Consider the following 21,474-nt stretch of genomic DNA (forward strand, 5'->3'; position numbering starts at 1 on the left):
CTTTGGCTGTCAAACATCATTTTCATGGTGCTTACCCCTGGATATTGCAAAATTAATTCAAGAGAATAGTGATGGCTCCGTGTTCAATCAGGAATACATCTTTTCATAACATTCCTGAATAGAAAACAGTCCACGATACAGTAATCAATGACTGAGGAACAGTATTACTGGTCTTATATGCTTAGGAAAACACCATATGCCACTAAAGATCCCAGAAAATCCCCAGGCAGAACCCTAAAATACTCCTGAAAATCAGTGCTCCATTTGTGACAAATTTTTACTGACCAAACATTTGCACTACGTTTCTTACAAATATTTAGCTCGAGCTCCTGAACACCCTGGTTATGTTTATTTCATCCTTGACTGGTCCTAGCTGCATGCAAAAAAGGCCTACTGACCACAACCAATGTTTGGCATTATGTTTTGTGTAAAATATCTATTGAACAGAGAAAAGAGGCTGCAAATCAGTCAGAACTTTTTTTTTTATATTCCTTACCACATTTTCACCAATGTAACAGGACCCAGGTGCTTTAAAATGAACTATTTGCCATTACGTGCCAAAATAATTATTAAGAGATAGCCTCCAAAACCCTGCTGAAGTGATCTGTAAAGCCTACCATGTAATGACCAACATAAATCAATATTATGTCGTGTTTCTCAATTAAGTTAGCAACATTTAAAAACACGTATCATTTTTCATAAAATTCAGAGAGAACAAGTCTAAAACAAAAAACAGCTTTTGCATATTCAAACAAGCTATATATTAATACCTGATAATTACAATAAATTATATAATCCAAGATTCCATGCATGTCCACACAGAAAATTAACCAAATCTTCATTGGCTCCCATTTTGCAGGCATACTTTGTGCTTGCTCATGCACTACTTCTTGTTTTAAACTTCTTCTTTTGTCTTTTAGCTATTTTATACGCCCTGTTGAAATTAGAATTCTGGCCAGCTGTGTACACACCACTCATCCAATCATGGTTCACATTTCTTTTTGAGATTCTACATTCTCCATCGAACCATTGGGCATCCCTTTCTGTAACCTGGACCTCCTGAACTGGGGGACAGTGTTTGCCAATAGCTCTGTTCTGGATTGTTTCAACCAAAGACGCATTTGAACTGACACTTTCTTTTCTGGCCAATAAACTTTTTTATGAGAATATCTTTAAATTGCTTGGAAAAAATAATTGTTTCCAATGCCTCCTTGTCAAGCTTAGGCATCGGCAACCAGCTCCTTTGGCTGTCAAACATCATTTTCATGGTGCTTACCCCTGGATATTGGAAAATTAATTCAAGAGAATAGTGATCACTCTGTGTTCAATCAGGAAAGCAACATTTCATAACATTCCTGAATAGAAAACAGTTCGCAATACAGTAATCAATAACTGAGGAACAGTATTACTGGTCTTGTATGCTTAGGAAAACACCATTTGCCACTAAAGATCCCAGAAAATCCCCAGGCAGAACCCTAAAATACACCTGAAAATCAGTGCTCCATTTGTGACCAATTTTTACTGACCAAACATTTGCACTACGTTTCTTAAAAATATTTAGCTCGAGCTCCTGAACACCCTGGTTATGTTTATTTGATCCTTGACTGGTCCTATCTGCATGCAAAAAGGCCAACTGACCACAACCAATGTTTGGCATTAGGTTTTGTGTAAAATATCTATTGAACAGAGAAAAGAGGCTGCAAATCAGTCAGAACTTTTTTTTTATATTCCTTACCACATTTTCACCAATGTAAAAGGCCCCAGGTGCTTTAAAATGAACTATTTGCCATTACATGCCAAAATAATTATTAAGAGGTAGCCTCCAAAGCCCTGTTGAAGTGATCTGTAAAGCCTACCATGTAATGACCAACATAAATCAATATTATGTCATCGTATTTCGCTATTAAGTTAGCAACATTTAAAAACACGTATCATATTTCATAAAATTCAGAGAGAACAAGTCTAATACAAAAAACAGCTTTTGCATATTCAAACAAGCTATATATTAATACCTGATACTTACAATAAATTATATAAACAAAGATTCCATGCATGTCCACACAGATAATTAACCAAATCTTCATTGGCTCCCATTTTGCAGGCAGACTTTGTGCTTCCTCATGCACAACTTCTTGTTTTAAAATTAATATTTTGTCTTTTAGCAATTTGTATATGCTCTATTGAAATTATAATTCTGGCCAGCTATGTACACACCACTCATTCAATCATGGTTCACATTTCTTTTCGAGATTCTACATTCTCCATTGAACCATTGGGCATCCCTTTCTGTTACCTGGACCCCCTGGACTGGGGGACAGTGTTTGCCAATAGCTCTGTTCCGGATAGTTTTATGAGCTCCTGAACACCCTGGTTATGTTTATTTGATCCTTGACTGGTCCTATCTGCATTCAAAAAGGCCAACTGACCACAACCAATGTTTGGCATTAGGTTTTGTGTAAAATATCTATTGAACAGAGAAAACAGGCTGCAAATCAGTCAGAACTTTTTTTTTATATTCCTTACCACATTTTCACCAATGTAACAGGCCCCAGGTGCTTTAAAATGAACTATTTGCCATTACATGCCAAAATAATTATTAAGAGGTAGCCTCCAAAGCCCTGCTGAAGTGATCTGTAAAGCTTACCATGTAATGACCAACATAAATCAATATTATGTCATCGTATTTCTCTATTAAGTTAGCAACATTTAAAAACACGTATCATTTTTCAGAAAATTCAGAGAGAACAAGTCTAAAGCAAAAAACAGCTTTTGCATATTCAAACAAGCTATATATTAAGACCTGATAATTACAATAAATTATATAATCCAAGATTCCATGCATGTCCACACAGAAAATTAACCAAATCTTCATTGGCTCCCATTTTGCAGGCATACTTTCTGCTTGCTCATGCACTACTTCTTGTTTTAAACTTCTTCTTTTGTCTTTTAGCTATTTTATACGCCCTGTTGAAATTATAATTCTGGCCAGCTGTGTACACACCACTCATCCAATCATGGTTCACATTTCTTTTTGAGATTCTACATTCTCCATCGAACCATTGGGCATCCCTTTCTGTAACCTGGACCTCCTGAACTGGGGGACAGTGTTTGCCAATAGCTCTGTTCTGGATTGTTTCAACCAAAGACGCATTCGAACTGACACTTTCTTTTCTGGCCAATAAACTTTTTTATGAGAATATTTTTAAATTGCTTGGAAAAAATAATTGTTTCCAATGCCTCCTTGTCAAGCTTAGGCATCGGCAACCAGCTCCTTTGGCTGTCAAACATCATTTTCATGGTGCTTACCCCTGGATATTGGAAAATTAATTCAAGAGAATAGTGATCACTCTGTGTTCAATCAGGAAAGCAACATTTCATAACATTCCTGAATAGAAAACAGTTCGCAATACAGTAATCAATAACTGAGGAACAGTATTACTGGTCTTGTATGCTTAGGAAAACACCATTTGCCACTAAAGATCCCAGAAAATCCCCAGGCAGAACCCTAAAATACACCTGAAAATCAGTGCTCCATTTGTGACCAATTTTTACTGACCAAACATTTGCACTACGTTTCTTAAAAATAGTTAGCTCGAGCTCCTGAACACCCTGGTTATGTTTATTTGATCCTTGACTGGTCCTATCTGCATGCAAAAAGGCCAACTGACCACAACCAATGTTTGGCATTAAGTTTTGTGTAAAATATCTATTGAACAGAGAAAAGAGGCTGCAAATCAGTCAGAACTTTTTTTTTTATATTCCTTACCACATTTTCACCAATGTAAAAGGCCCCAGGTGCTTTAAAATGAACTATTTGCCATTACATGCCAAAATAATTATTAAGAGGTAGCCTCCAAAGCCCTGTTGAAGTGATCTGTAAAGCCTACCATGTAATGACCAACATAAATCAATATTATGTCACCGTATTTCTCTATTAAGTTAGCAACATTTAAAAACACGTATCATATTTCATAAAATTCAGAGAGAACAAGTCTAATACAAAAAACAGCTTTTGCATATTCAAACAAGCTATATATTAAGACCTGATACTTACAATAAATTATATAAACAAAGATTCCATGCATGTCGACACAGATAATTAACCAAATCTTCATTGGCTCCCATTTTGCAGGCAGACTTTGTGCTTCCTCATGCACAACTTCTTGTTTTAAAATTAATATTTTGTCTTTTAGCAATTTGTATATGCTCTATTGAAATTATAATTCTGGCCAGCTATGTACACACCACTCATTCAATCATGGTTCACATTTCTTTTCGAGATTCTACATTCTCCATTGAACCATGGGGCATCCCTTTCTGTTACCTGGACCCCCTGGACTGGAGGACAGTGTTTGCCAATAGCTCTGTTCCGGATAGTTTTATGAGCTCCTGAACACCCTGGTTATGTTTATTTGATCCTTGACTGGTCCTATCTGCATTCAAAAAGGCCAACTGACCACAACCAATGTTTGGCATTAGGTTTTGTGTAAAATATCTATTGAACAGAGAAAACAGGCTGCAAATCAGTCAGAACTTTTTTTTTTATATTCCTTACCACATTTTCACCAATGTAACAGGCCCCAGGTGCTTTAAAATGAACTATTTGCCATTACATGCCAAAATAATTATTAAGAGGTAGCCTCCAAAGCCCTGCTGAAGTGATCTGTAAAGCCTACCATGTAATGACCAACATAAATCAATATTATGTCATTGTGTTTCTCAATTAAGTTAGCAACATTTAAAAACGCGTATCATTTTTCAGAAAATTCAGAGAGAACAAGTCTAAAGCAAAAAACAGCTTTTGCATATTCAAACAAGCTATATATTAAGACCTGATAATTACAATAAATTATATAATCCAAGATTCCATGCATGTCCACACAGAAAATTAACCAAATCCTCATTGGCTCCCATTTTGCAGGCATACTTTCTGCTTGCTCATGCACTACTTCTTGTTTTAAACTTCTTCTTTTGTCTTTTAGCTATTTTATACGCCCTGTTGAAATTATAATTCTGGCCAGCTGTGTACACACCACTCATCCAATCATGGTTCACATTTCTTTTTGAGATTCTACATTATCCATCAAACCATTGGGCATCCCTTTCTGTAACCTGGACCTCCTGAACTGGGGGACAGTGTTTGCCAATAGCTCTGTTCTGGATTGTTTCAACCAAAGACGCATTCGAACTGACACTTTCTTTTCTGGCCAATAAACTTTTTTATGAGAATATCTTTAAATTGCTTGTGAAATAATATTTTTTTCCAATGCCTTCTTGTCAAGCTTAAGCATCGCCAACCAGCTCCTTTGGCTGTCAAACATCATTTTCATGGTGCTTACCCCTGGATATTGCAAAATTAATTCAAGAGAATAGTGATCACTCTGTGTTCAATCAGGAACGCAACTTTTCATAACATTCCTGAATAGAAAACAGTTCGCAATACAGTAATCAATAACTGAGGAACAGTATTACTGGTCTTGTATGCTTAGGAAAACACCATTTGCCACTAAAGATCCCAGAAAATCCCCAGGCAGAACCCTAAAATACACCTGAAAATCAGTGCTCCATTTGTGACAAATTTTTACTGACCAAACATTTGCACTACGTTTCTTAAAAATATTTAGCTCGAGCTCCTGAACACCCTGGTTATGTTTATTTGATCCTTGACTGGTCCTATCTGCATGCAAAAAGGCCAACTGACCACAACCAATGTTTGGCATTAGGTTTTGTGTAAAATATCTATTGAACAGAGAAAAGAGGCTGCAAATCAGTCAGAACTTTTTTTTTATATTCCTTACCACATTTTCACCAATGTAAAAGGCCCCAGGTGCTTTAAAATGAACTATTTGCCATTACATGCCAAAATAATTATTAAGAGGTAGCCTCCAAAGCCCTGCTGAAGTGATCTGTAAAGCCTACCATGTAATGACCAACATAAATCAATATTATGTCACTGTATTTCTCTATTAAGTTAGCAACATTTAAAAACACGTATCATATTTCATAAAATTCAAAGAGAACAAGTCTAATACAAAAAACAGCTTTTGCATATTCAAACAAGCTATATATTAAGACCTGATACTTACAATAAATTATATAAACAAAGATTCCATTCATGTCCACACAGATAATTAACCAAATCTTCATTGGCTCCCATTTTGCAGGCAGACTTTGTGCTTCCTCATGCACAACTTCTTGTTTTAAAATTAATATTTTGTCTTTTAGCAATTTGTATATGCTCTATTGAAATTATAATTCTGGCCAGCTATGTACACACCACTCATTCAATCATGGTTCACATTTCTTTTCGAGATTCTACATTCTCCATTGAACCATGGGGCATCCCTTTCTGTTACCTGGACCCCCTGGACTGGGGGACAGTGTGTGCCAATAGCTCTGTTCTGGATAGTTTCAACCAAAGACGCATTTGAACTGACACTTTCTTTTCTGGACAATAAACTTTTTTTATGAGAATATTTTTAAATTGCTTGTGAAATTATATTTTTTTTCCAATGCCTTCTTGTCAAGCGTAGGCATCGGCAACCAGCTCCTTTGGCTGTCAAACATCATTTTCATGGTGCTTACCCCTGGATATTGGAAAATTAATTCAAGAGAAGAGTGATCACTGTGTGTTCAATCAGGAACGCAACATTTCATAACATTCCTGAATAGAAAACAGTTCCCAATACAGTAATCAGTAACTGAGGAACAGTATTACTGGTCTTGTATGCTTAGGAAAACACCATTTGCCACTAAAGATCCCAGAAAATCCCCAGGCAGAACCCTAAAATACACCTGAAATTCAGTGCTCCATTTGTGACCAATTTTTACTGACCAAACATTTGCACTATGTTTCTTACAAATATTTAGCTCGAGCTCCTGAACACCCTGGTTATGTTTATTTCATCCTTGACTGGTCCTAGCTGCATGCAAAAAGGCCTACTGAACACAACCAATGTTTGGCATTAGGTTTTGTGTAAAATATTTATTGAACAGAGAAAAGAGGCTGCAAATCAGTCAGAACTTTTTTTTTATACTCCTTACCACATTTTCACCAATGTAACAGGCCCCAGGTGCTTTAAAATGAACTATTTGCCATTACGTGCCAAAATAATTATTAAGAGATAGCCTCCAAAGCCCTGCTGAAGTGATCTGTAAAGCCTACCATGTAATGACCAACATAAATCAATATTATGTCATTGTGTTTCTCCATTAAGTTAGCAACATTTAAAAACACGTATCATTTTTCAGAAAATTCAGAGAGAACAAGTCTAAAACAAAACACAGCTTTTGCATATTCAAACAAGCTATATATTAATACCTGATAATTACAATAAATTATATAAACAAAGATTCTATGCATGTCCTCACAGATAATTAACCAAATCTTCATTGGCTCCCATTTTGCAGGCATACTTTGTGCTTCCTCATGCACAACTTCTTCTTTTAAAATGCTTTTTTTGTCCTTTAGCTATTTTTATACGCCCTGTTGTAATTAGAATTCTGGCAAGCTGTGTACACACCACTCATTCAATCATGGTTCACATTTCTTTTCAAGATTCTACATTCTCCATCGAACCATTGGGCATCCCTTTCTGTAACCTGGACCTCCTGATCTGGGGGACAGTGTTCCTGATCTGGGGGACAGTGTTTGCCAATAGCACTGTTCTGGATAGTTTCAACCAAAGACGCATTCGAACTGACACTTTCTTTTCTGGCCAATAAACTTTTTTATGAGAATATCTTTAAGTTGCTTGTGAAATAATAATTGTTTCAAATGCCTCCTTGTCAAGCTTAGGCATCGGCAACCAGCTCCTTTGGCTGTCAAACATCATTTTCATGGTGCTTACCCCTGGCTATTGGAAAATTAATTCAAGAGAATAGTGATCGCTCCGTGTTCAATCAGGAACGCAACTTTTCATAACATTCCTGAATAGAAAACAGTCCACAATACAGTAATCAATGACTGAGGAACAGTATTACTGGTCTTGTATGCTTAGGAAAACACCATTTGCCACTAAAGATCCCAGAAAATCCCCATGCAGAACCCTAAAATACACCTGAAAAATCAGTGCTCCATTTGTGACAAATTTTTACTGACCAAACATTTGCACTACGTTTCTTACAAATATTTAGCTCGAGCTCCTGAACACCCTGGTTATGTTTATTTCATCCTTGACTGGTCCTATCTGCATGCAAAAAGGCCAACTGACCACAACCAATGTTTGGCATTAGGTTTTGTGTAAAATATCTATTGAACAGAGAAAAGAGGCTGCAAATCAATCAGAACTTTTTTTTTATATTCCTTACCACATATTCCCCAATGTAACAGGCCCCAGGTGCTTTAAAATGAACTATTTGCCATTACATGCCAAAATAATTATTAAGAGGTAGCCTCCAAAGCCCTGCTGAAGTGATCTGTAAAGCCTACCATGTAATGACCAACATAAATCAATATTATGTCATTGTGTTTCTCCATTAAGTTAGCAACATTTAAAAACACGTATCATTTTTCAGAAAATTCAGAGAGAACAAGTCTAAAACAAAACACAGCTTTTGCATATTCAAACAAGTTATATATTAATACCTGATAATTACAATAAATTATATAAACAAAGATTCCATGCATGTCCACACAGATAATTACCCAAATCTTCATTGGCTCCCATTTTTCAGGTATACTTTGTGCTTCCTCATGCACAACTTCTTGTTTTAAAATGCTTTTTTTGTCTTTTAGCTATTTTTATACGCCCTGTTGAAATTAGAATTCTGGCCAGCTGTATACACACCACTCATTCAATCATGGTTAACATTTCTTTTTAAGATTCTACATTCTCCATCGAACCATTGGGCATCCCTTTCTGTAACCTGGACCTCCTGAACTGGGGAACAGTGTTTGCCAATAGCTCTGTTCTGGATAGTTTCAACCAAAGACGCATTTGAACTGACACTTTCTTTTCTGGCCAATAAACCTTTTTATGAGAGTATCTTTAAATTGCTTGTGAAATAATAATTGTTTCCAATGCCTCCTTGTCAAGCTTAGGCATCGGCAACCAGCTCCTTTGGCTGTCAAACATCATTTTCATGGTGCTTACCCCTGGATATTGCAAAATTAATTCAAGAGAATAGTGATGGCTCCGTGTTCAATAAGGAATGCATCTTTTCATAACATTCCTGAATAGAAAACAGTCCACGATACAGTAATCAATGACTGAGGAACAGTATTACTGGTCTTATATGCTTAGGAAAACACCATATGCCACTAAAGATCCCAGAAAATCCCCAGGCAGAACCCTAAAATACTCCTGAAAATCAGTGCTCCATTTGTGACAAATTTTTACTGACCAAACATTTGCACTACGTTTCTTACAAATATTTAGCTCAAGCTCCTGAACACCCTGGTTATGTTTATTTCATCCTTGACTGGTCCTAGCTGCATGCAAAAAAGGCCTACTGACCACAACCAATGTTTGGCATTATGTTTTGTGTAAAATATCTATTGAACAGAGAAAAGAGGCTGCAAATCAGTCAGAACTTTTTTTTTTATATTCCTTACCACATTTTCACCAATGTAAAAGGCCCCAGGTGCTTTAAAATGAACTATTTGCCATTACGTGCCAAAATAATTATTAAGAGATAGCCTCCAAAGCCCTGCTGAAGTGATCTGTAAAGCCTACCATGTAATGACCAACATAAATCAATATTATGTCGTGTTTCTCAATTAAGTTAGCGACATTTAAAAACACGTATCATTTTTCACAAAATTCAGAGAGAACAAGCCTAAAGCAAAAAACAGCTTTTGCATATTCAAACAAGCTATATATTAAGACCTGATAATTACAATAAATTATATAATCCAAGATTCCATGCATGTCCACACAGATAATTAACCAAATCTTTATTGGCTCCCATTTTGCAGGCAGACTTTGTGCTTCCTCATGCACAACTTCTTGTTTTAAAATTAATATTTTGTCTTTTAGCAATTTGTATATGCTCTATTGAAATTATAATTCTGGCCAGCTATGTACACACCACTCATTCAATCATGGTTCACATTTCTTTTCGAGATTCTACATTCTCCATTGAACCATGGGGCATCCCTTCCTGTTACCTGGACCCCCTGGACTGGGGGACAGTGTTTGCCAATAGCTCTGTTCCGGATAGTTTTATGAGCTCCCGAACACCCTGGTTATGTTTATTTGATCCTTGACTGGTCCTATCTGCATTCAAAAAGGCCAACTGACCACAACCAATGTTTGGCATTAGGTTTTGTGTAAAATATCTATTGAACAGAGAAAACAGGCTGCAAATCAGTCAGAACTTTTTTTTTTATATTCCTTACCACATTTTCACCAATGTAACAGGCCCCAGGTGCTTTAAAATGAACTATTTGCCATTACATGCCAAAATAATTATTAAGAGGTAGCCTCCAAACCCCTGCTGAAGTGATCTGTAAGGCCTACCATGTAATGACCAACATAAATCAATATTATGTCACCGTATTTCTCTATTAAGTTAGCAACATTTAAAAACACGTATCATTTTTCATAAAATTCAGAGAGAACAAGTCTAAAGCAAAAAACAGCTTTTGCATATTCAAACAAGCTATATATTAAGACCTGATAATTACAATAAATTATATAATCCAAGATTCCATGCATGTCCACACAGAAAATTAACCAAATCTTCATTGGCTCCCATTTTGCAGGCATACTTTGTGCTTGCTCATGCACTACTTCTTGTTTTAAAATTCTTTTTTTGTCTTTTAGCTATTTTATACGCCCTATTGAAATTATAATTCTGCCCAGCTGTGTACACACCACTCATCCAATCATGATTCACATTTCTTTTTGAGATTCTACATTCTCCATCGAACCATTGGGCATCCCTTTCTGTAACCTGGACCTCCTGAACTGGGGGACAGTGTTTGCCAATAGCTCTGTTCTGGATAGTTTCAACCAAAGACGCATTTGAACTGACACCTTCTTTTCTGGACAATAAACTTTTTTATGAGAATATCTTTAAATTGCTTGTGAAATAATATTGTTTTCCAATGCCTTCTTGTCAAGCTTAAGCATCGCCAACCAGCTCCTTTGGCTGTCAAACATTATTTTCATGGTGCTTACCCCTGGATATTGGAAAATTAATTCAAGAGAATAGTGATCACTCTGTGTTCAATCAGGAACGCAACATTTCATAACATTCCTGAATAGAAAACAGTTCGCAATACAGTAATCAATAACTGAGGAACAGTATTACTGGTCTTGTATGCTTAGGAAAACACAATTTGCCACTAAAGATCCCAGAACATCCCCAGGCAGAACCCTAAAATACACCTGAAAATCAGTGCTCCATTTGTGACCAATTTCTACTGACCAAACATTTGCACTACGTTTCTTAAAAATATTTAGCTCGAGCTCCTGAACACCCTGGTTATGTTTATTTGATCCTTGACTGGTCCTATCTGCATGCAAAAAGGCCAACTGACCACAACCAATGTTTGGCATTAGGTTTTGTGTAAAATATCTATTGAACAGAGAAAAGAGGCTGCAAATCAGTCAGAACTTTTTTTTTATATTCCTTACCACATTTTCACCAATGTAAAAGGCCCCATGTGCTTTAAAATGAACTATTTGCCATTACATGCCAAAATAATTATTAAGAGGTAGCCTCCAAAGCCCTGCTGAAGTGATCTGTAAAGCCTACCATGTAATGACCAACATAAATCAATATTATGTCACCGTATTTCTCTATTAAGTTAGCAACATTTAAAAACACGTATCATATTTCATAAAATTCAGAGAGAACAAGTCTAAAACAAAAAACAGCTTTTGCATATTCAAACAAGCTATATATTAAGACCTGATACTTACAATAAATTATATAAACAAATATTCCATGCATGTCCACACAGATAATTAACCAAATCTTCATTGGCTCCCATTTTGCAGGCAGACTTTGTGCTTCCTCATGCACAACTTCTTGTTTTAAAATTAATATTTTGTCTTTTAGCAATGTGTATATGCTCTATTGAAATTATAATTCTGGCCAGCTATGTACACACCACTCATTCAATCATGGTTCACATTTCTTTTCGAGATTCTACATTCTCCATTGAACCATGGGGCATCCCTTTCTGTTACCTGGACCCCCTGGACTGGGGGACAGTGTTTGCCAATAGCTCTGTTCCGGATAGTTTCAACCAAAGACGCATTTGAACTGACACTTTCTTTTCTGGACAATAAACTTTTTTTATGAGAATATCTTTAAATTGCTTGTGAAATTATATTTTTTTCCAATGCCTTCTTGTCAAGCGTAGGCATCGGCAACCAGCTCCTTTGGCTGTCAAACATCATTTTCATGGTGCTTACCCCTGGATATTGCAAAATTAATTCAAGAGAATAGTGATCACTCTGTGTTCAATAAGGAACGCAACATTTCATAACATTCCTGAATAGAAAACAGTTCGCAATACAGTAATCAATAACTGAGGAACAGTATTACTGGTCTTGTATGCTTAGGAAAACACCATTTGCCACTAAAGATCCGAGAAAATCCCCAGGCAGAACCCTAAAATACAACTGGAAATCAGTGCTCCATTTGTGACCAATTTTTACTGACCAAACATTTGCACTACGTTTCTTAAAAATATTTAGCTCGAGCTCCTGAACACCCTGGTTATGTTTATTTGACCCTTGACTGGTCCTATCTGCATTCAAAAAGTCCAACTGACCACAACCAATGTTTGGCATTAGGTTTTGTGTAAAATAAATATTGAACAGAGAAAACAGGCTGCAAATCAGTCAGAACTTTTTTTTTATATTCCTTACCACATTTTCACCAATGTAACAGGCCCCAGGTGCTTTAAAATGAACTATTTGCCATTACATGCCAAAATAATTATTAAGAGGTAGCCTCCAAAGCCCTGCTGAAGTGATCTGTAAAGCCTACCATGTAATGACCAACATAAATCAATATTATGTCATCGTATTTCTCTATTAAGTTAGCAAGATTTAAAAACACGTATCATATTTCATAAAATTCAGAGAGAACAAGTCTAAAACAAAAAACAGCTTTTGCATATTCAAACAAGCTATATATTAATACCTGATAATTACAATAAATTATATAAACAAAGATTCCATGCATGTCCACACAGATAATTAACCATATCTTCATTGGCTCCCATTTTGCAGGCATACTTTGTGCTTGCTCATGCACTACTTCTTGTTTTAAAATTCTTTTTTTGTCTTTTAGCTATTTTATACGCCCTATTGAAATTATAATTCTGGCCAGCTATGTACACACCACTCATTCAATCATGGTTCACATTTCTTTTCGAGATTCTACATTCTCCATTGAACCATGGGGCATCCCTTTCTGTTACCTGGACCCCCTGGACTGGGGGACAGTGTTTGCCAATAGCTCTGTTCTGGATAGTTTCAACCAAAGACGCATTCGAACTGACACTTTCTTTTCTGGCCAATAAACTTTTTTATGAGAATATCTTTAAATTGCTTGTGAAATATTAATTGTTTCAAATGCCTCCTTGTCAAGCTTAGGCATCGGCAACCAGCTCCTTTGGCTGTCAAACATCATTTTCATGGTGCTTACCCCTGGCTATTGGAAAATTAATTCAAGAGAATAGTGATTGCTCCGTGTTCAATCAGGAACGCAACTTTTCATAACATTCCTGAATAGAAAACAGTCCACAATACAGTAATCAATGACTGAGGAACAGTATTACTGGTCTTGTATGCTTAGGAAAACACCATTTGCCACTAAAGATCCCAGAAAATCCCCATGCAGAACCCTAAAATACACCTGAAAAATCAGTGCTCCATTTGTGACAAATTTTTACTGACCAAACATTTGCACTACGTTTCTTACAAATATTTAGCTTGAGCTCCCGAACACCCTGGTTATGTTTATTTGATCCTTGACTGGTCCTATCTGCATGCAAAAAGGCCAACTGACCACAACCAATGTTTGGCATTAGGTTTTGCGTAAAATATCTATTGAACAGAGAAAAGAGGCTGCAAATCAGTCAGAACTTTTTTTTTTATATTCCTTACCACATTTTCCCCAATGTAACAGGCCCCAGGTGCTTTAAAATGAACTATTTGCCATTACATGCCAAAATAATTATTAAGAGATAGCCTCCAAAGCCCCGCTGAAGTGATCTGTAAAGCCTACCATGTAATGACCAACATAAATCAATATTATGTCATTGTGTTTCTCCATTAAGTTAGCAACATTTAAAAACACGTATCATATTTCATAAAATTCAGAGAGAACAAGTCTAAAACAAAACACAGCTTTTGCATATTCAAACAAGTTATATATTAATACCTGATAATTACAATAAATTATATAAACAAATATTCCATGCATGTCCACACAGATAATTAACCAAATCTTCATTGGCTCCCATTTTTCAGGTATACTTTGTGCTTCCTCATGCACAACTTCTTGTTTTAAAATGCTTTTTTGTCTTTTAGCTATTTTTATACGCCCTGTTGAAATTAGAATTCTGGCCAGCTGTATACACACCACTCATTCAATCATGGTTAACATTTCTTTTTAAGATTCTATATTCTCCATCGAACCATTGGGCATCCCTTTCTGTAACCTGGACCTCCTGAACTGGGGGACAGTGTTTGCCAATAGCTCTGTTCTGGATAGTTTCAACCAAAGACGCATTTGAACTGACACTTTCTTTTCTGGCCAATAAACTTTTTTATGAGAGTATCTTTAAATTGCTTGTGAAATAATAATTGTTTCCAATGCCTCCTTGTCAAGCTTAGGCATCGGCAACCAGCTCCTTTGGCTGTCAAACATCATTTTCATGGTGCTTACCCCTGGATATTGCAAAATTAATTCAAGAGAATAGTGATGGCTCTGTGTTCAATCAGGAATGCATCTTTTCATAACATTCCTGAATAGAAAACAGTCCACGATACAGTAATCAATGACTGAGGAACAGTATTACTGGTCTTATATGCTTAGGAAAACACCATATGCCACTAAAGATCCCAGAAAATCCCCAGGCAGAACCCTAAAATACTCCTGAAAATCAGTGCTCCATTTGTGACAAATTTTTACTGACCAAACATTTGCACTACGTTTCTTACAAATATTTAGCTCGAGCTCCTGAACACCCTGGTTATGTTTATTTCATCCTTGACTGGTCCTAGCTGCATGCAAAAAAGGCCTACTGACCACAACCAATGTTTGGCATTATGTTTTGTGTAAAATATCTATTGAACAGAGAAAAGAGGCTGCAAATCAGTCAGAACTTTTTTTTTTTATATTCCTTACCACATTTTCACCAATGTAACAGGCCCCAGGTGCTTTAAAATGAACTATTTGCCATTACGTGCCAAAATAATTATTAAGAGATAGCCTCCAAAGCCCTGCTGAAGTGATCTGTAAAGCCTACCATGTAATGACCAACATAAATCAATATTGTCGTGTTTCTCAATTAAGTTAGCAACATTTAAAAACACGTATCATTTTTCACAAAATTCAGAGAGAACAAGCCTAAAGCAAAAAACAGCTTTTGCATATTCAAACAAGCTATATATTAAGACCTGATAATTACAATAAATTATATAATCCAAGATTCCATGCATGTCCACACAGAAAATTAACCAAATCTTCATTGGCCCCCATTTTGCAGGCATACTTTGTGCTTGCTCATGCACTACTTCTTGTTTTAAAATTCTTTTTTTGTCTTTTAGCTATTTTATACGCCCTATTGAAATTATAATTCTGGCCAGCTGTGTACACACCACTCATCCAATCATGGTTCACATTTCTTTTTGAGATTCTACATTCTCCATCGAACCATTGGGCATCCCTTTCTGTAACCTGGACCTCCTGAACTCGGGGATAGTGTTTGCCAATAGCTCTGTTCTGGATAGTTTCAACCAAAGACGCATTCGAACTGACACTTTCTTTTCTGGCCAATAAACTTTTTTATGAGAATATCTTTAAATTGCTTGTGAAATAATAATTTTTTCCAATGCCTCCTTGTCAAGCTTAGGCATCGCCAATCAGCTCCTTTGACTGTCAAACATCATTTTCATGGTGCTTACCCCTGGATATTGGAAAATCAATTCAAGAGAATAGTGATCACTGTGTGTTCAATCAGGAACGCAACATTTCATAACATTCCTGAATAGAAAACAGGACCCAATACAGTAATCAATAACTGAGGAACAGTATTACTGGTCTTGTATGCTTAGGAAAACACCATTTGCCACTAATGATCCCAGAAAATCCCCAGGCAGAACCCTAAAATACACCTGCAAATCAGTGCTCCACTTGTGACCAGTTTTTACTGACCAAATATTTGCACTACGTTTCTTAAAAATATTTAGCTCGAGCTCCTGAACACCCTGGTTATGTTTATTTGATTCTTGACTGGTCCTATCTGCATGCAAAAAGGCCAACTGACCACAACCAATGTTTGGCATTAGGTTTTGTGTAAAATATCTATTGAACAGAGAAAAGAGGCTGCAAATCAGTCAGAACTTTTTTTTTATATTCCTTACCACATTTTCACCAATGTAACAGGCCCCAGGTGCTTTAAAATGAACTATTTGCCATTACGTGCCAAAATAATTATTAAGAGATAGCCTCCAAAGCCCTGCTGAAGTGATCTGTAAAGCCTACCATGTAATGACCAACATAAATCAATATTATGTCATTGTGTTTCTCAATTAAGTTAGCAACATTTAAAAACACGTATCATTTTTCAGAAAATTCAGAGAGAACAAGTCTAAACAAAACACAGCTTTTGCATATTCAAACAAGTTATATATTAATACCTGATAATTACAATAAATTATATAAACAAAGATTCCATGCATGTCCACACAGAAAACTAACCAAATCTTCATTGGCTCCCATTTTGCAGGCATACTTTCTGCTTGCTCATGCACAACTTCTTGTTTTAAAATTCTTTTTTTGTCTTTTAGCTATTTTATACGCCCTGTTGAAATTATAATTCTGGCCAGCTGTGTACACACCACTCATCCAATCATGGTTCACATTTCTTTTTGAGATTCTACATTCTCCATCGAACCATTGGGCATCCCTTTCTGTAACCTGGACCTCCTGAACTGGGGGACAGTGTTTGTCAATAGCTCTGTTCTGGATAGTTTCAACCAAAGACGCATTTGAACTGACACCTTCTTTTCTGGACAATAAACTTTTTTATGAGAATATCTTTAAATTGCTTGTGAAATAATAATTTTTTCCAATGCCTCCTTGTCAAGCTTAGGCATCGCCAACCAGCTCCTTTGACTGTCAAACATCATTTTCATGGTGCTTACCCCTGGATATTGGAAAATCAATTCAAGAGAATAGTGATCACAGTTTGTTCAATCAGGAACGCAACATTTCATAACATTCCTGAATAGAAAACAGGACCCAATACAGTAATCAATAACTGAGGAACAGTATTACTGGTCTTGTATGCTTAGGAAAACACCATTTGCCACTAATGATCCCAGAAAATCCCCAGGCAGAACCCTAAAATACACCTACAAATCAGTGCTCCACTTGTGACCAGTTTTTACTGACCAAATATTTGCACTACGTTTCTTAAAAATATTTAGCTCGAGCTCCTGAACACCCTGGTTATGTTTATTTGATTCTTGACTGGTCCTATCTGCATGCAAAAAGGCCAACTGACCACAACCAATGTTTGGCATTAGGTTTCGTGTAAAATATCTATTGAACAGAGAAAAGAGGCTGCAAATCAGTCAGAACTTTTTTTTTATATTCCTTACCACATTTTCCCCAATGTAACAGGCCCCAGGTGCTTTAAAATGAACTATTTGCCATTACGTGCCAAAATAATTATTAAGAGATAGCCTCCAAAGCCCTGCTGAAGTGATCTGTAAAGCCTACCATGTAATGACCAACATAAATCAATATTATGTCATTGTGTTTCTCCATTAAGTTAGCAACATTTAAAAACACATATCATTTTTCAGAAAATTCAGAGAGAACAAGTCTAAAACAAAACACAGCTTTTGCATATTCAAACAAGTTATATATTAATACCTGATAATTACAATAAATTATATAAACAAAGATTCCATGCATGTCCACACAGATAATTAACCAAATCTTCATTGGCTCCCATTTTGCAGGCATACTTTGTGCTTCCTCATGCACAACTTCTTGTTTTAAAATGCTTTTTTTGTCTTTTAGCTATTTTTATACGCCCTGTTGAAATTAGAATTCTGGCCAGCTGTGTACACACCACTCATTCAATCATGGTTAACATTTCTTTTTAAGATTCTACATTCTCCATTGAACCATTGGGCATCCCTTTCTGTAACCTGGACCTCCTGAACTGGGGGACAGTGTTTGCCAATAGCTCTGTTCTGGATTGTTTCAACCAAAGACGCATTCGAACTGACACTTTCTTTTCTGGCCAATAAACTTTTTTATGAGAATATCTTTAAATTGCTTGGAAAAAATAATTGTTTCCAATGCCTCCTTGTCAAGCTTAGGCATCGGCAACCAGCTCCTTTGGCTGTCAAACATCATTTTCATGGTGCTTACCCCTGGATATTGCAAAATTAATTCAAGAGAATAGTGATGGCTCGGTGTTCAATCAGGAACGCAACTTTTCATAACATTCCTGAATAGAAAACAGTCCACGATACAGTAATCAATAACTGAGGAACAGTATTACTGGTCTTGTATGCTTAGGAAAACACCATTTGCCACTAAAGATCCAAGAAAATCCCCAGGCAGAACCCTAAAATACACCTGAATATCAGTGCTCCACTTGTGACCAATTTTTACTGACCAAACATTTGCACTACGTTTCTTAAAAATATTTAGCTCGAGCTCCTGAACACCCTGGTTATGTTTATTTGATCCTTGACTGGTCCTATCTGCATGCAAAAAGGCCAACTGACCACAACCAATGTTTGGCATTAGGTTTTGTGTAAAATATCTATTGAACAGAGAAAAGAGGCTGCAAATCAGTCAGAACTTTTTTTTTATATTCCTTACCACATTTTCACCAATGTAAAAGGCCCCAGGTGCTTTAAAATGAACTATTTGCCATTACATGCCAAAATAATTATTAAGAGGTAGCCTCCAAAGCCCTGCTGAAGTGATCTGTAAAGCCTACCATGTAATGACCAACATAAATCAATATTATGTCACTGTATTTCTCTATTAAGTTAGCAACATTTAAAAACACGTATCATATTTCATAAAATTCAGAGAGAACAAGTCTAATACAAAAAACAGCTTTTGCATATTCAAACAAGCTATATATTAAGACCTGATACTTACAATAAATTATATAAACAAAGATTCCATGCATGTCCACACAGAAAATAAACTAAATCTTCATTGGCTCCCATTTTGCAGGCATACTTTGTGCTTCCTCATGCACAACTTCTTGTTTTAAAATAGTTTTTTTGTCGTTTAGCTATTTTTATACGCCCTATTGAAATTATAATTCTGGCCAGCTGTGTACACACCACTCATTCAATCATGATTCACATTTCTTTTTGAGATTCTACATTCTCCATCGAACCATGGGGCATCCCTTTCTGTTACCTGGACCCCCTGAACTGGGGGACAGTGTTTGCCAATAGCCCTGTTCCGGATAGTTTCAACGAAAGACGCATTTGAACTGACACTTTCTTTTCTGGACAATAAACTTTTTTATGAGAATATCTTTAAATTGCTTGTGAAATTATATTTTTTTTTCCAATGCCTTCTTGTCAAGCGTAGGCATCGGCAACCAGCTCCTTTGGCTGTCAAACATCATTTTCATGGTGCTTACCCCTGGATATTGGAAAATTAATTCAAGAGAAGAGTGATCACTGTGTGTTCAATCAGGAACGCAACATTTCATAACATTCCTGAATAGAAAACAGTCCACAATACAGTAATCAATGACTGAGGAACAGTATTACTGGTCTTGTATGCTTAGGAAAACACCATTTGCCACTAAAGATCCCAGAAAATCCCCAGGCAGAACCCTAAAATACACCTGCAAATCAGTGCTCCACTTGTGACCAGTTTTTACTGGACAAATATTTGCACTACGTTTCTTAAAAATATTTAGCTTGAGCTCCTGAACACCCTGGTTATGTTTATTTGATCCTTGACTGGTCCTATCTGCATGCAAAAAGGCCAACTGACCACAACCAATGTTTGGCATTAGGTTTTGTGTAAAATATCTATTGAACAGAGAAAACAGGCTGCAAATCAGTCAGAACTTTTTTTTTTATATTCCTTACCACATTTTCACCAATGTAACAGGCCCCAGGTGCTTTAAAATGAACTATTTGCCATTACATGCCAAAATAATTATTAAGAGGTAGCCTCCAAAGCCCTGCTGAAGTGATCTGTAAAGCCTACCATGTAATGACCAACATAAATCAATATTATGTCATCGTATTTCTCTATTAAGTTAGCAACATTTAAAAACACGTATCATATTTCATAAAATTCAGAGAGAACAAGTCTAAAACAAAAAACAGCTTTTGCATATTCAAACAAGCTATATATTAATACCTGATAATTACAATAAATTATATAAACAAAGATTCCATGCATGTCCACACAGATAATTAACCAAATCTTCATTGGCTCCCATTTTGCAGGCATACTTTGTGCTTCCTCATGCACAACTTCTTGTTTTAAAATGCTTTTTTTGTTTTTTAGCTATTTTTATACGCCCTATTGAAATTAGAATTCTGGCCAGCTGTGTACACACCACTCATTCAATCATGGTTCACATTTCTTTTCGAGATTCTACATTCTCCATTGAACCATGGGGCATCCCTTTCTGTTACCTGGACCCCCTGGACTGGGGGACAGTGTTTGCCAATAGCTCTGTTCCGGATAGTTTCAACCAAAGACGCATTTGAACTGACACTTTCTTTTCTGGACAATAAACTTTTTTTATGAGAATATCTTTAAATTGCTTGTGAAATTATATTTTTTTCCAATGCCTTCTTGTCAAGCGTAGGCATCGGCAACCAGCTCCTTTGGCTGTCAAACATCATTTTCATGGTGCTTACCCCTGGATATTGCAAAATTAATTCAAGAGAATACCACAACCAATGTTTGGCATTAGGTTTTGTGTAAAATATCTATTGAACAGAGAAAAGAGGCTGCAAATCAGTCAGAACTTTTTTTTTATATTCCTTACCACATTTTCCCCAATGTAACAGGCCCCAGGTGCTTTAAAATGAACTATTTGCCATTACGTGCCAAAATAATTATTAAGAGATAGCCTCCAAAGCCCTGCTGAAGTGATCTGTAAAGCCTACCATGTAATGACCAACATAAATCAATATTATGTCATTGTGTTTCTCCATTAAGTTAGCAACATTTAAAAACACATATCATTTTTCAGAAAATTCAGAGAGAACAAGTCTAAAACAAAACACAGCTTTTGCATATTCAAACAAGTTA

Source organism: Ambystoma mexicanum, chromosome 2q (assembly GCF_040938575.1).
Source record: "Ambystoma mexicanum isolate Mex_15411 chromosome 2q, UKY_AmexF1_1, whole genome shotgun sequence".
Taxonomy (NCBI): Eukaryota; Metazoa; Chordata; class Amphibia; order Caudata; family Ambystomatidae; genus Ambystoma; species Ambystoma mexicanum.